The sequence below is a fragment of the Eucyclogobius newberryi genome, unplaced genomic scaffold (assembly GCF_026437365.1).
Source record: "Eucyclogobius newberryi isolate DKJ021-1_F unplaced genomic scaffold, fEucNew1.0.hap1 SCAF_15, whole genome shotgun sequence".
NCBI classification, from domain to species: Eukaryota; Metazoa; Chordata; class Actinopteri; order Gobiiformes; family Gobiidae; genus Eucyclogobius; species Eucyclogobius newberryi.
This window is the reverse complement of record NW_027315779.1, coordinates 16,582,273-16,600,395: the sequence shown is the minus strand read 5'-3', so window position 1 is coordinate 16,600,395 and position 18,123 is coordinate 16,582,273. Positions and strand designations below refer to the sequence as shown.

General features: G+C 39.5%; 1 protein-coding gene across 1 annotated transcript in view; it reads left to right on the top strand.

Annotated features, from left to right (window-relative positions):
• LOC140360892 (neuronal tyrosine-phosphorylated phosphoinositide-3-kinase adapter 1) overlaps window positions 1–18,123 on the top strand; it is a 38,065-nt gene that overhangs the window by 4,947 nt on the left and 14,995 nt on the right. The gene's annotated exons all lie outside the window — the stretch shown is intronic.

Genomic DNA, 18,123 nt, shown 5'->3' with positions numbered 1-18,123 from the left:
TTGAGCAGCCTGAGTGAGCCACCCCGCTGTGAAGTTACATGCCATCACATTTGTTCCAGCTTGTACCTCTCGGTTTTACAGCTGCCAGCACAATTGTGAGCAGGAATAACAGGAATACAGATTTCTCAAGTGAGACTCCCAGCTGAAAAACTGCCAATCACAGCCAGTGTCAATGTCAGATTTATTTCAGGGCAACTGCACCAGAGCTCTTTTATGTGCACCACCACACACTCTAGAAATAGGAAACTTTTTTGTTTCCTATATCGTCCGTATAAAACATGAACAGCTTTAGGGTTTGGAAGCACTAGAGAGTGTTCGTGTGAATCTCATACAACATGCAGGTTATGCAATTTGGTTTTAAATGACACTGGAAAGAAAGTGCTTCACATTACACCCACAAAGCTGCACAAAGTTTTGTCTTTCACTTTTCCCTTCTCAAATGCTGACCAAACAATCATTTCTTATTATTCCACAATAATGCTTTTTACTATGGCTTTAGTCTGTTATTTTAGTTTTTGAGTTATTCAGCCACTGATTCATTTACTTTTTTTTCGTGTTACATAGTGTTACAATTATTATGAGAAGAGGAGATTTTACAATTATCCATGACTGTTGACACCAAGACCACAGTGAAACCTTAAATTCACTTTCATTCACATTAAAGTCAAACTTTCCTAATAGTAAAGTTTGTTTGGCATTAACAAGATGAAACAAAACAAAACATTTTTTAATGCAGAACCACAGAGACTGATATACAGGTGAAGCGGTGCTAGCAGGAAAGAAAATAAGTACATTTATCATGAAATCTACTCATATTTTAACACGTTACCACACAGCGCTCATAAGTAGGCCATAGAAGACATTATCAGGGTATGGAATGAGATGAGTGGGAGGGCTGCGTGTGGGCAAGCATGTTTATTCTGTAGAGCCTACTCTTTGACTTGTGTGTAGTGGGAGTTACTGAACAAAAAGAAGTCCATGTTTTGAAATCTGCCCAACCACTTGTGGACTACCTGCACCTACGCTCCTGCCCTGTCGTTCAATCAAAGGTTAGTTGGAGGATTGTTGCAATGAGGTGAGCTTTTGCAAAATTAACATAACACATGTGGACTGATTTGCTTTTCCTTCAAGGTTGTATCTATTTTTCATTCCGTGTCCCGTGACTAGAGGTTTCTTGCATATTTTGAATGAATGGGTCTCTTAAGTATTGCTCTTTATCTAAGGCCTCAGTCATTACAAGACACTGTACAGCAATGTTCAGCTGATCCTGGACTTTGCTGTGGGCTATTGGGCTTTGCTCAGTATTTTGTGAGTTTTATGTATATGTATATGTATATGTAATATATATATATATATATATATATATATATATATATATATATATATATATATATATATACATGTTTTTACTGGATTTAGAGAACTCTATTCCCCTTCATTCAAGAGGTAGTGTTATAAACAATGTCTGTATGCCATCTCAACACAAACAAAACAAACATGGAGGTGCACGATATTGCTGGGTAATCCTTGCCTATAAAAAGGATTGTGGTTCAGTGAAGCGTGTGCAGCTGCAGAGCTTTCCCCTCAGCGTTCAAGGGGGACTTTTAACTCACACAAACAGTCCACCGCAGCTTCACTCTCAGTCCAGCTTCAGACGAGCAAATGATCAAGGCAGGATGCAGATTCTTGTCTGTCATTGTGATGCAGTGCCATTGGGGGCTATGCAGGTTTAAATTTAACTTTCAATATCTGAGGAAATCTGCATCACTCTTTAGCCTTAATTTTACTTTTGTACTCACTTCTATCATTTGCAATAGAAAACAGAATATCTAGTTACACTAGAGATGAAGCAAGAGTAGCCTGAGCTCTCAAATAGTTTAAAAAAGGAACTACACTCACAACTGAACCTGTGTTGCAAGTGCCTTACCTGCAGATAGAGGACAAATACATGTTCTTCCTCAGTTTATGGACAGGGCATGTCTCATGTTCTGCTCAGAATCTCCAGAATTCCTGGAGGAAATCCATTGTTCTTGTGATTAAAAATAAATCTGATTGGGTAAAAGCTATATTTGATTTGGAAATGTTTACTTGGTATTTGGGGACACAGCTCATGTTCATGAAATTTGACACACAAATTCTTGTGCATCTTTACCCCATTGACCCTATTTTCTGTGATATTGGCCTGTACAGGGGCTCGTGACAGCAGCCAGTGTCCGTACAGGCCTATGCTAAGTGCAGTGGGTCACCTTGGTAACTGCAGATTCCAGCAGAAGACGATGATGAAGGGCAAAGAGGAGGGAGGCGAGAGTTGTTGGTGCTGATTAGAGCGTCTTACACCTTACGGGATCAGAGATAGTCTTTATGAATTCAAATGTAAACCATTTGGAAGGCAAGAATTATACCAAACAAAAACAGACAAATATAACATTTCTGTTCTGCCTTATCCTACTGTTAATACTGTACTGTTGACTTGCACCAGATGCCCTCCCTGACACAGCTCTCTGTATGTGACTGAACGTGAAACCATCAGAGAAACTATGACTTGGCTTGATGCTGGATTTGGGTCAATAGTCTATCGATGTGGATGTACTGTGTTTGTAATGTCCAAACTGGTTTCAATAAGTAGGTGACCTTTAGCTGTTATTTGCTTAAGCAATAATTAATATTAGTGATTAGCATATTCATACGCTTCACTCACATGACCTTTTCCTGTTATGGATGCTTGTATTCTTGACCATTCAAAAGGATATTCGGCATACCATGCTAAAACTACTAAAAACGGAAAATTATAGTCACTTGACATATACACACATTTTAAAGTATATATATATATAAGCTAAAGACCAAGGCTGATTTATTATTAAGGGCAACAAACAAAACAAAGACAAGCACTGACATTTTTTACTAACTTGATGAATGAAACAGTTCTTCTTGGTCTAAATTCATGACAACAACCGGGCCCAGATAAGACTTCAAAAAGTAAACCATGTTTCCTCAAGTTGTTTACATGTCATTCCGAATTTACTTGACCATATGTGACTCAAGAACGAGCAGTCAGGAGGGGTGAACATGTATTATTGGCTATAAGGCAGAGTGTGAAGTGTTGAGACTGAGTCTGTGTAAATTAATGTCAGTGTGTCTTTCTGGCCTCTTATATTTGGTTTCGATTGGCAACACAGGGACAACATCATCTTTGATGTTAGTAAATAGATAAGGAACAGCAAAGCAATTGTTGGATTAATTGTTGTTGCAATCCATTATGAATGCATTGTACATTAGGTTTAGAGCACTCCATATTAGTTAGTTATTTTGACTGTATGAAAGGCCTACTACATTCTCTCTATAGGTTTACAACAGCTTTAGCGTAGTTATGTATAGTTTATGCCCACAAACAGGGTTAACGGAAAGATTGTGCCAAATTCTTGCCCGCCTCTTCCATCCATCTCAGGCCTGCAGTGCTCTGTCCATTCTCATCTCCACAGGCATCCACTGCACAATGTAATATTGTAGAGAGCTTGGAACACAAGCAGCATCACATTAAAACCAGTTTAGACATGCTTTCTGGAGCAGCAAAGATGCCCAAAGATGAAAAAGTGACTTCTGATTTAGGAATGTTGAACATTGTCAGAATCATGTGAATAATCTTCTTTCTTTCATACAGTTTCATATCCACATACCGTATGCAAATAAAGATGGCTTTGAGATGACGCTTTAAATTCACACAGCCAGGTTGAAGGATCAGAAGCCTATTACAAGTTTAGCAGATTCAAGATGAAAAATGATTGCAAGGATAAAGAGTCAAAGGGAGAACGACTAGATGTGTTTCTGTAAAGCTTTCACCCTTTAAGATCCGAGTTTCTGAGTTGGCTTTTGTACTACTGTATACGTTTCTGGACTGTGGATGTTTATCCTATATTTTATATATTACAGCTATGTTAAAAATTTATATAAAATAATATATATATATTAAAATATGTTTTAATATGTTTATTAAACTAATCATGTTGTAGACCTTAACCAGATCTCTATATGTTGTCTATTTGTTCTTAAGTGTGGCTGCTCTTTTTTCCATTCATCACACTCAACATGAAACAAAATAGTTACAGGATAAAATCTATTGTTTAGGATGTTGTTGATCTACTTAAAACTGAATATATTTTTGAAACAAAATTAAGAATGTGTTGGAAGACATCTTATACCAATTTCCTGTTTACAGTGTATTAGCCATAACCTCTTGACCTCTTCATAATTTGAGCTCAGTAAAATCTTAGCCTTATTCTTTGGAAATAACCAACTTATGCTTCAAATTACACTGCATTTGTGTGTTTACCTGCTGGTTGTTACATTACACCTGATCTGGATATCTTGTTCAAACTCATAACTGTCTTTTCCAAATAGTTTAGAGCAATTGATTTTTATTTTTATTTATGCGCGCCGCTGGAATTATGAGCGCTGGGGTCCACCGTCCGCTTCCTTGTTTTCGTCAGCTTACCGGCGAAACAGATGGGAATCACGTGACCGTAAGGCGTGCCTTCGACAGGTCCCGCTGCGCTCAGCTGAACCGATGGACGTGACGTCATCCACGGTCCGGCTCGGCTTGTTGAATGCCTGTTCAATTGCCAACAAAGCTTTTTCCTTGAATGAACTTTTTACAAGACAAAACCTTGATTTCATGTGTCTTACGGAGACATGGCAGAGAGAGGGTGAGTTTATTCATCTAAATGAACTCTGCCCACCTGGCTGCTCCGTTTCTGCGATGCCTCGCCCTGGTCGACGTGGAGGAGGTCTGGCAGTTGTGTCCCAGGACCGTTACATGTGTAAAGTCATCGACTCGCACACTTTCACTTCCTTTGAATCACAGATGATTAAGGTTGGTTCTTCAAGTCCTTTTTACTGTGTTTTAGTCTACCGGCCCCCTGGTCCTGCTGCTGTCTTTTTAAAGGACTTTAGTGACAATTTATCTTCTATTATAAAGCTGGAAAATGTTTTAATTCTTGGGGATTTTAACATTTGGGTCGATGGCTCATCATGCCCTGCAAAGGATCTTTTAACCTTGACCGAAACATTTAACTTTGAGCAGCATGTTTCAGGTCCCACTCACCAAAAGGGACACACTTTAGACCTGGTGTTTTCACTTGGCCAGAGTGTTGCTAACCTCTGTGTGGAGGATGTCCATATGAGTGATCATAGCTGTGTTTTATTTGAATTGAACTTTTCTCCTGAGCCGGTGCCCTCAAACATCAGGTCTCAGAGGCACATTATCACTGCAAATACAGCCGTCCAATTTTCCGCTATGTTTGATCCTCATTTGTTTATGAATTGTCTTGATGTGGACAGTTTAATTAATTCATTTAACAGCCAATGTTTATCCATTTTAGATCAGGTGGCACCTGTAAAATCCACTCTGTCAACACAGAAAAAAGCTTGTCCTTGGATAAATGAAGATATCCTAAACCTAAAGAGACTATGTCGGAAAACTGAGCGTCTGTGGAAAACCTCTAGTCTTGAGGTCCATAGGTTACACCTCAGAGATCTTGCGTCATCTTACAATGAAATGATGGAAAGTTCCAGAGCTGATTACTTCCGCCAGCTAATAACATCCAACAAGAAAACCCCCAAAGTGTTGTTTGACACTATAAATTCTATTGTTTGTCCTACCGCTGCAGTGACTCCTGTTTTCTGCAAAGCTGACAGCAATGAATTCCTCAGGTTCTTTATCGATAAGATCAACATGATCAAAGACCAAATCCCACTTCTTTTGTGTGATAAACCTGTTTCTGTGGAGCCTGTTTCCCAAATCTGGTCTTCTTTTAAGCCTGTCACTCTAGAAGACATCTCAGCTCTGGTGACCAAGATGAAACCCTCCTCTTGTACATCAGATGCCCTTCCCTGCAGGCTCTTCCTCAAAGTGTTTGATGTTATTGGCCCCTGGGTTACCAAAATGGTAAATCTCTCTCTTTCTACTGGTGCGTTTCCTGGTCTATTTAAACATGCCATAGTTGAGCCTTTACTGAAAAAAGCAAACTTGGACTCGACAGACCCCAAAAGTTTCAGACCCATAATCAAAGCTACCGTTCATGTCCAAGATCCTTGAGAAGGTGGTCTCTGAACAATTGTCAGATTTCCTTGATCAGTCAAACCTTCACGACTCTTTTCAATCTGGTTTCCGCAAACATCATTCTACGGAAACCGCATTGTTGAAAGTGTCCAGTGACATTATGATGTCTGCTGATTCTGGAAAATGCACGGTTTTAGTTCTGTTGGATCTGTCTGCAGCCTTTGACACTGTCGACCATCATATCCTGTTGAACAGACTGAGTGACCTGATTGGACTATCGGGGTCAGTTCTTCATTGGTTTTCCTCATATTTATCCGGTCGGAGCTTTAGTGTTGCTGCAAACCAAATAATGTCCAACTCAGCTGATCTGTTGTGTGGAGTTCCTCAGGGCTCCGTCTTGGGTCCCGTCCTATTTCTGCTTTATATAATTCCCCTGGGAATGATCATTAAAGAGTTTAGTGATGTGTCCTATCACCTGTTCGCTGACGATATTCAGCTCTATTGCTCTTTTAAACCTTCTGAGATCCAGAAGCTGAACTCCTTGGTCAGTTGTTTAGTGCAAATAAAACAATGGCTGAGTCAAAACTCTGCAGCTAAATGCTGACAAAACAGAAACTCTGATTATTGCCCCTGATGATGCCATTCCAGGGATAAACCAGTACTTGGGTGTTTTAGGCCAGACTGCTAAACCAAGTCTTAGAAACTTGGGTGTTGTCTTTGACAAAGACATGTCTTTAGAGCACCACTCCAAGCTGTTGACGAGGAACTGTTTCTTTCAGTTGAGGAAAATCTCTAAGCTCAGGAAAATGGTGTCTCAAAATGACCTGGAACTTATAATTCATGCATTTGTGTCTTCACGTTTAGACTATTGTAATAGCTTGTTTTCCTGTCTTAACAAGAAGGAACTCTCTCGTCTGCAGCTGGTCCAGAACTCTGCAGCGAGGATCTTGACCCGCACAAATAGAAGGGCCCACATTTCACCCATTCTTAAAGCCCTTCACTGGCTGCCGGTCTCCTACCGGATACAGTTTAAAATTCTTGTTTTAACTTTAAATGGTCAGGTCCCATCGTACATCAGCGATCTGATTAAACCGTACGCTCCCTCTCGCTCACTAAGGTCCTTGGACCAGAAACTGTTGCTGGTGCCTCGCACCCGTTTTCGGACCAGAGGAGACAGATCCTTCCAGGCTGTTGCCCCCAGACTCTGGAACGATCTTCCGTTCTCCCTACGGTCACTGGACTCAGTTACTGCTTTTAAGGGTCAGCTTAAAACCTTTTTATTTAGTCAAGCCTTTTAAATGCACTTGTTTTACAGACTGATTTTACTGTATATTGTTGTATATGTATTGTTCACTGTAAGTTTTTTGTGTTTTTAATGTTTTATTCTGTGTTTTGTGAAGCACTTTGTGACCTCTGTCTGTGAAAGGTGCTATATAAATAAAATTTACTTACTTACTTACATTACAAAGCAAAAACTGATTGTAGACCCCTGTGTCTTGAGTGTGTTTACTGAACCAGCATGCCATCACTTTTGGCTCGAGCAGATGAAAGCGGTCTCGGCTCTCAGACAGTTTACCAGTGCTGGCCTGAAGGAAGCTCTGAGCAACGTGAACCAACCAAACTCATTATGTGTCTGCCACTTTTACTCACACCATTAAACTCATAGGAAAATGTTTTGTGGCAGTGAACGTGTGTAGGTATTTGAAAACAAATTAGTCAGGTTAACCAGGAGTCGCCGTTCCTCAGCTGTTGAAGCAGTGACTTTATGGGCTGTGTGCGCAGTGAATGTTTAATATGATGGCATTTAGCCTCTCATGCAAAAAATACAAGTACAATTATCCCATGTTTCCTAATTAATAAGGTGTGTACAAAAGCATCATAGGTTTTGAATTAGACATGCAAACTGACTGGAACATTGCACCAAGGACGCTTCCAGCTCGCTCTATCTGGCCTATTATATGCCCTCAGTGGTGATAATAAGCCCTACAGTGGAAGCATAGCCAGGCTCTAATGAACAGTACAACCACTATGTTTTGACTCATGTCTCCAGGTCCTCTACTGATGGTAAATAAACTTCTACTGCATTCAGTGACATCCAGAGTCTCTTTAAAACTCCGTAGGGCTTCTTGAATTATTACAATCGTTCCTATTGTGTTAGGCACAGTATTTGCCTCATAAAGATGCAGCTATGGTCTTCTATGTTGTATGTCCATCATTTTCAATCTAGTCACTCTCCTACTATATACCATAGTAACCAAAATAACTACCGGTAATTGTTTAGGTCAATTAGAAACTTGAATTTCGAATAGGCCTCACTTTAGAGCCCTCCAGAAGTGACTTGTTTAGAAAAGCTGCGCACACGGCCTGATATCATCTAGGGATGTCACAATATAATTTTAGTATCACGATTATTGTGAGAAAAAACTCACAATTTAGTTATAATTCAAAATTACTGAGACCGTGACCAAACAACAATGAAATCTTTAATTTTTTTTCATTCCCATTCCTCCAGTTTGTGTCCAGATTTACAAAATAGAACTTTATGAATGACAAAATAAAGGAAAAACAGCCAGATAAAAAAGGTACTATGCATTTAGATGTATTTTTTATTCAAATATTGAATTCAAAATACTTTGTATTATCACAATTATTACTGTTTTGTTATGAGTATATTGTGACCTGAATAATCACAATTATCTTTTCACCTAATAATCTTCACATTCCTGATACCAACGTAAACGTCCTATTCCCTTTATTTTAATGAGGCCGTAAAATTAAAAACTTGGATTTTGGCGTTTGTTGACAAATAATATTTTGTATTACATTTTGCAACAAATATTACGCGTCATGTTCTAACTTCCAGCTCAATGTTTTTAAGTCCACTATTTTTGGATTTGTCCTGCTTGATGGAATAAAACATAAATGTAATTGTCGAACTGTTCTTGGGTCGTTTTATTTTTGAGGCATTATGGTCCAGCCTAATGTTGTATTTAAGAAATGTTTATTTATGTTGTTGGTTGAATTCTAATTCGGTAGTACTTGCTACTTGAGTAAACTACATTGAACTCTTTTCAGAATCAGAATCAGAATCAGAAAGGGATTTATTGCCATTTGTCGATGAACAAACATTCCCAAACATAGGAACTTGTCCTGGTGGTTCGGTGCAACACAAACAACAAACATTGAACTCTTTATACAGAGACGGCATGATATATACATTCTACGGCAGAGGGAAAGATACTGGATGGACTCAACTGGGAAAGATGGACTAAATGATGCCCTTGTAGAACTGCACAATCATCTGCGCTGTCATATTGGCTTTCCTCAGCTGCCGCAGGAAGTACATCCTCTGCTGGGCCTTCTTGATGAGGGAGCTGATGGTGGGCTCCCACTTGAGGTCCCGGGTGATGGTGGTGCAGAGAAAGCGGAGGGAGTCCACAGTGGTGATGGGGGAGTCTGAGATGGTGAGGGTGGACTTCAGTGACTTTCCTGAAGTCCACGATCATCTCCACTGTTTTCTGGGCATTGAGCTTCAGGTTGTTACTGCTGCACCAGGACACCAGCCGGTCCACCTCCCTCCTGTAGACAGACTTATCCCCATCCGAGATGAGCCCGCTGAGGGTGGAATCGTCCGCAAACTTTAGTTTAACGACTTGATTAGTCGTGGCTGGAGGTGCAGCTGTTTGTGTACAGAGAAAAGAGGAGGGGAGAAAGTACACAGCCCTGTGGAGCTCCTGTGCTGATAGTCTGTGTGTCTGAGACATTCTTCTCCAGCCGCGCGCACTACATACGATTCTTCAGGAAGTCAGTGCTCCACCTGCAGGTGGAGTCAGGCACATTGAGCTGGGAGAACTTGTCCTGGAGCAGAGCAGGGAGGATGGATGGTGTTGAATGCAGAGCTGAAGTCCACAAACAGGATCCTGGCGTAGGTTCCCGGGGAGTCCAGATGCTGCAAGATGAGGTGGAGTGCCAGGTTGATGGCGTCGTCTACAGACCTGTTGGCCCTACAGACTGCAGGGGGTCCAGCAGGGGGAGGTGTGGGACTTGAGGTCGGGGAGTTGCTCATCCACTGCCTCATTGGTCCACTTCTTGGAGGTCCTCACTATAGGTTTGGTCCTAACTAGGCTCTGGTGTTACTCACGGTCAAGAGGTTTTTAAAACAGCACTTTTTTATAGTTTGTGATGTTTGGCTGCTGACTCTCCAGTTGAAAATGCATTGAAGCTAACGTATGAATCAGTAGCAGCCTTCAGAATGCACGCGTTCTTTTAACGAACACTGGAGGGTCAATATCACATGTCTCTAATAAATTGGCCGTGATGTCTCATTTGAAACCTTCTATTGTATCCTGCCTTTCATTTTGCTGGGTCACAGTCTTGGTGGGCAGCTTTTTTTTATCTGATCGCAGGATGTTTATCAGCAGATGGTGATCACAGTTGTCATGGAAATGCAGATGTTCAGTTTATTTTTTCCATCTCACTGTTCTTGACTTTGAAGTGAGGTTATAGGTCATGCGTTGTTTTTCAGCACAGTAAACAACATCCGCCCAGCACAGCCATGTTTATAGGTTTTGGATTCAGACATATTTTGCATCTCAAATCCATTTAAAAACATATATAGACCCTTTAAAATGGCATCAGGGCGTTCAAAACTCCAGAAGCGACTGGAGACTAAAATAAACACACTTTCAATATTTCATTGACATCAGATCTAAATGCTTATAGTTTTATGACTCTATAACAAAAGCTTCCCAGGGAAGAAATGCTTTTTCAGGATGGATAAAATACTATTTAATAGTTTCAAAATAATATTTTAGCTTCACAAAATATACAATTTGTGGTAAAGTTTGTTATAAAATTTGTTATATCTGTGTAAAATATTTGTCCAGTAAAAACATTGCGGATTTGCATCATCAAAAATGCAAAGAGTGTATCCTTCTCTTTTTTTGCAAACAAAAAATTAAAATAATTTTTGTATCACAAAAGCAGTTGCGCCGATAGGCGGTAATGTAAAGTAAATGTGTTTAAACCTGGCCCTGATATCACTCACATGTATCTTAGTGGTTTCCGGCTTTTTTGCCAAAACCATCTTGAATTTTTATATGTGGTGATATTCTGAGTTTAATCCTAGTTTGTCCATTGAAATCACAATTTCTTCCAATTATTGTTTGCCTCCAATCTGAAATTTTGAGCCTTTTGTTTACAAAGTTTTAAAGGGTCTATTGATGTTTTCTTTTACTTTACATTTCCACATCATGAAGATTCACAATTCATGATTTACGATTATGCGCGTTCCATGTGTGTCATTGCTCATGTGTCATAAATGAGTTAGATACAGATGCTACTTTTACAGAAAGCTCAAATCACGTGCCGTTGAGGCCTGAAGAGCCCGGCTTATCACGGGGTGCACTGGGGCTGATGTCGTGTTTGGTGCATATATTCAGGGCCTGAGTAGGAGATGCTTGGCTGACAGTGTTGCTAGGAGACCACACACAGCGACTAGTGTGCGAGATTTTCACCTCCCTCCCCCATCATCCACGTAGTCTGGCTGCTTTCACCGTTTTTTCTATCCGCTGGGCCTCTCCTCCTCTGCCTCCATTTGCTTGTATACTCTTAAATCAGCTTTTGACTTCAAAACAGTTTATATTCACCTTTATGGCTTCAAAATGTAGTAACTTATTGTATACATATTGTCAAGCAAATGTAATATCACAAAATTGTTATCAAAAGGGGTTTTAACTCAATAATATGCTTTGATAAACATGCGTTGCGATCATTTCATCCTGGCTTGATCCTGGGTTTCACCTGGTATTATTTCAATAAACAATTTAAATTACAAAAACATGCTACAAAATCTATCTGAAACTATTGCACTGCATAGTCATTTTTCTAGGGTTTTTTCCCTAAATTTTTTAAGCCAGTCCTCCCTCTTTTATTTTTTCTTCTCTTGTCTTGTTCTATTCCTTGGTTCCTTTAGTTGAACATCATAAACTGTACTATTTGGCACAGGAGTGGGGGATATTGTGTAGGAACATCATGATGATATTTTAGAGCCAAGATCACAATTATTTTTCACGATTAATCCAGTTGTTATTGTTTATTTGGTCAGGACAGTGCATGTTAATGAACATACATTATACACAGGCTATAAACATACCAGATTGTGCACATGGGCTAATTTCCAACTGTTGTTCCAGCGTCCCTCTCATTCATACGCCAGAATACATGGACACTGGAGACAAGTGGGGGACAAGGTGCCCAAGAGCACAACGATCCCCCCGTGGATCCTGGCATTCCAGTGGTCTCCCATCCAAGTACTACTAATCCCTACTTAACTTCTGAGATTGGCCATTGGGGGTAACAAAAACACTGTGAATAGTTAAATCCAGTTGTCACTCACTTTAAGCATGACAGAGACTGACCAATAGGATGAAAAGTGTCTGTATTTGAGCAAAGCGCTGTATTAAACAGAAAAGCACATGAGATGACAATCTCATCAAAAAAGCATATCAAAACTGACCACATTCATATTTTTTATTGCCACATCGCCCAGCCTTAATTTGGCTGCAAGTTTGGCTGTTACTCTGATTAAACATTGAACTCTACTCCTAACAGTAAATAACCTCTGCATATGTATATTCCATTGAATATAAGATACAGCGCAGCATTTTCTTTTAGGGGAAACACTAAATATCTGGACATGTTGGCTCTACATCGTCTCCATTATATTTCTGCGGTTACAGGCTGTAACAGTGTTTAATTAGGGATTTCAGTCCTGATACTGCTGTATATGTGGGAGCATGTGGTGTTCAGAACGAGATGTGCAGAAGAAATGAACAAGACAGCCTGTACTGCCGCTCTGCTCGGTCTTTGGATCCAATTGTTCCTGAAGCAGCCTCACAAAAGCACTCTTAAATACTGTTTTAGTTCTGAACACACACACGCACGCACACACACACACACACACACACGCACACACGCACACGCGCACACGCGCACACACACACACACACACGCACACACACGCACACGCGCACACGCGCACACGCGCACACACACACACACACACACACACACACGCACACACACACGCACACGCGCACACACACACACACACGCACGCACGCACGCACACACACACACACACAGACACACGCACACACGCGCACACACGCACACACGCACACACACACGCACACACACACCACACACACGCACACACACACACACACACACGCACGCACACACGCACGCACACACACATACACACGCACGCACACACACATGCGCACACACACACACACACATACACACACACACACATACACACATACACACATACACACACGCACACACACACAATTGATATGTTTAATGACACTTTGGAACTTTCACGACAAAGCAAGAAGCACAGGAGAAAATTGCACTTTTAAAAAGACAAAAACTGCAGTATAATTTGAAACTTGAGAGTATCGGCAGGGATTCGTGTCACATAGTCTGTCCCCACACTTTTTGTCTAGACAGTGGGCACAGTTAAAGATTTTTCCCCTGCATGTGACAAAGAATATTATAACAATTTAAGCAGTGGTAATTGCTGTATTGTTACATGCATATTATCAACTTAATCGATCCTTCTTTTAACCTATTTATAAAATAGTGGTAAGCTGCAAAGTTGAAAAGCAGGCATCCAATAATATAGATTCACATTTTGTCCTAGAAGTTTACAATCAATGCAGTGTACTCTTTGTGCCAGTGCCAAGCCCAGATCATTTGAGTATGAAAACTGGACATCTTTCTCAGATGAGGAAAGGATTGAATATGTAGAATAGTCTATTGAAGCATGAAATAATGGATGGATACATTGCATTGATGACTGCTGCTTTCTATTAGATTAAAGGCATTGTATGGGGATTTTAAACAATTTTGACTTTCTTCTCATAAGCATGGAGTCAAACATTGCTGAATGTATTAGTATATTATATCCATGGGTTTCAACTTCCTATGTATTTTTTTCTTATATTGTTGATTGCTTTGGCGACCGTCCTAATTTCTCGTCATTCTGAAACCCGTGGATAGATTATGAACGTAGGTCAGACTGTTGCTATGGCTCATGGGCTCTGCATACATACAACCCATAAAGCTGCACATTACATGGTGCTATTATGTGCATATGTGGCTGTTTACATGTGACTATATGCATGCCATTTGTTTGCCTGTGCATGAATGCTTAACGAGTTTTCACTCGTGCATACAAATCCAGTTAGATGAGATGTGGCTTTAATGACATTTTGATTCTGGTACTTTGGCATCTAGGTTAACAATCAGAAGATGGATTATTAAACGTTAGTTAGGTGTAGCACATTGCAATATAAGGTGTAATTGAAATAAATATATTTTTTCTATGGAATGACCTAAATCTTTTAAATTCATTACATTTTCATTTATCCAGTGTTGTCTTTATTCCAGATTAAAATGTTGTGATCCCAGCTGTCACTCTGTACAAAGCTTCTCATTGATCGAATCTACATACATTTCCGTAGTGAGATGTAATGATTTTGCTTCTAAATAAATACTGTAGCTAGATCATATTCACTGACAGTACAGTGCCCCTTTGCTTCTCTAGCCTAGAAACCCAAATCAAAGCATGTTCAACAAAAGCCCTACCTACAGAGGCAGCTCCCTAACCTAATTAACATAGACTCTACAACACAAGCGTGACCACAACACAGGAGCAGTGTCCAAGGTGGTGGTCAGTCCAGGAATAGAGCGGCCCACATTGGTGACACACTGGTGACACAAGGCCGTGACAAAAGGATCACATCCAACACACTGGTGGACATGCTGAAGATAACCTGACCTGATCAGCACAGTGGGCTCCCTGTTGCATGGGCTCTGCTTCATCAGGAAATGGTGTAGTACATTTAGAAGCCTGCTCAAGTATGTACATGAGTCACAACGTTACTTTAAAATGGGAAAGTCGTGTATATTTGAATGGATATATGTATATTGTCCGCTCTGGAGAGCAGCTTCAATGAGAGACTGATCCACCCTCGCTGTGTGAAGGAAAGGTTTCGCAGGTCTTTCCTTCCTGCTGCTGTCAGACTTTATAACAAACACTGTTAGTCCTGAACACTTGCAATACTGACCTAACCATGTGCAATTCTGTCATATGTGCAATTGCTGTTGGAATTCATGTGCAATTCATGTGCAATTACTGTGAAATTCATGTGCAATCTATGTGCTGTCGTGACACATATTCATGTGCAATTACTGTCGTGATCACATGTAATGGTATTTATGTATTTATTTATTTGTCTATGGGAGTTTTTATTTATAGGATATCTTCTACTGAAAGTGTTTTTCAGACTTCCTATAAGTGATCTGTTCTTCTGTATCTACCTCTGTATCTACCTGCGTTGCACCAATGAAATTTCCCCATGTGGGACAATAAAGGAATATCTTATCTTATCTTATCTTATCTTACATCTTATTCCCCCAGGCAAGCTAGATTTAAAATGAAATCAGGGCTAATTAAGTTCAAACCCTTTATGTGTATATTGTAGCCTGCTAAATACTTTACTCAAGTGATGTAACTCTTTAAGACATGTATAAGACTAACAGAAAGTCTTGCCTACTGAGGAATATTGCTTGTCTAAAACAGGTTTTTTTTAAATGTTGAGGCCAGGGACCCATTATGGTTAAAAAATATCCCAAGGACCCCCCTATCACACAACAGAGTGGCATTTATTGTAATACAATAATCTGTTTATATTTAAAAATAATTATTTAAAACAAGTCGGATGAAAGATGAATTTCTCACAGTCCATATACTTATAGTGTAGTGTGGTGGTTTCCTGCAACAACATTGTATGTTTGTGATTGTATATCTTGTAAGAAATTTTAGCTTTTAAGTATTATGCGTCCCCCAAAATAGTCGGGTCCCCGGACTTCATTTTGACACTTGTATTAGTCTACAATTATTATGTGTTCCATAGCTTTTACCAACAAAATGTGAACTTTACATTGTGGGTCGTATTTCACATATAGCAGCCCAATAATGTTTATTATTGATCCAAAGTTGTAAACACAGGCTTTCTTGTCCCAGTGTAAATGTACTCCACTGCCCTGAGTATATCCCTGAAACACTGATGCTGAAATTCTAGATGTCCTGATGTTTATGATGGAAAAACACTTGAATTAAATCAGCTGACATCTGTGCTTTTCTGAGCCACTTGCATTGTCCATATTCTCTGGAGTTGGACCGTGAGTTTTCTGCCCCACAACAGCAGTAGGCCTAGCTCCTCGTGGGGTGAGCGTGCAGGCACCACATATGACAGACTACATTACTGTCTGCTGCTGCTAGGCCATCCCAGGGCCTGCAGCCAAACATGCACTACAGTTGAGTTATCATGCTTACTCAAATATTCATAACGAGATAATGAAAGTCATAATGGTTTGCATGGGATACTCTGCAGGTTTGAGTGTAAGCAAAGGGTAACTTTCTTACACATGTGTCAGGGCTGTCGGTGGTGCTGTGGTCTGGTTTGTCCAATATTAACCCAATACTTCATAATACACATTTTGCATTATTGTTGTGCAGTGTTTAGGAATGTGTCGTCACACAGTTAGCGCAATGTTATACCAGCTGAGATTTTAATATGGTAAATACAAAATTTAGCATTCATTCAAAAGTAACCTGACAGTATGTATACAATACTATGTATTTGTATGTTTACTTTTGTTAATGTATCTTCATGCCTCTTTTGCCACAGCTGTAACATTGAATTTTTGATGTTCGATCTGACCTGTAATGTAAAGTGTTTCATCCCAAACCCAAGCTCTATTGGCAACTTTTTTACATGTTGTTGTTGTGCTTTTCTTAAACTCTTTCACAAGGCTTCCATTTACTTCCACCTTTTTATACTGTAAACGTGACTTTTATTTTATTTTTTCAGTTGAATTGGCGAATAGCTTTTTTATTTTTAATTACAAACATGCAGTATTACATCACATCCAGAATTATTAATGCTGCACTATAACTTTTCTGGTTGGGGATTCGCCAGCTACACGTCTACAAAAAGAAGTCATCGCTTTGGCTGGAATGTTCCACAGTATGACATTATTCTTATATCTTGCATTAAGTATAGGTGTTTTTATTCCTTAATCTGACCTGTAACTTGGCCATACCAATGCCATACAAAGGACCCACCAGCAGAAAAGTCACTTTTGTATCTTAGAACACTTAGGTGAAAGGAACAATGTGACTGGAGCCAGAGGAAGACCAACATTAAATAAAAAATACTCTTTGTTTATTGACTAGATTCATTTATAGAAAAAAATAATTTGTTAAATGAGAGTGATTTATGTGCAGTATCACAAATATTGCAGATTGGGCTATTTGCTGATGATACAAATTTACTTCTGACAGGTGACAACATAAACAACTTTACAAAGACAATGGAAAAGGAAATGGTAAAAATAAAATTTTGGTCTGATATAACAAATTGTCCTTAAATGTAAACTAGACTAAATGTATGCTTTTTACAAACTAAAATATAAACATCCAGTTGTCCATCAATGGAATGAATATTGAATGAGTATTGGGAATACAATTTTTGGGAGTGACACTGGACTAGAAACTAAACCGGAAATCTCATGTAAACAATATATGAAGGAAAATATGCAAAAGTTACATCAAGTTAAGCATTTTGTCAACCAAAATGAGGTATCTATACTGTATATTGATCTTGCCTTATTTCATTTATTGCCTGGAAGTTTGTGCAAACACATACAATAGCACAATTAAACCTCTGATTACATTACCAAAAAAGTAGTAAGAATTATTCATCAAGTCCATTAAAGAGAGCATACTGAGCAATTGTTCATAAGCTCAAAATAATGGAAATTACAAGATCTTACGAAGATGTACAAAGTGAGAAAGTTGCTGTTGCCATTAGCGATACAAACTTTGTTCTCTTCTTGATCCGATCATCAAGACAGCAGGCGGAAGCTCCACTTCTCTGCCCTTTGCCCGAACCACACAGAAACAAATGGGAAAATCTGTGGCT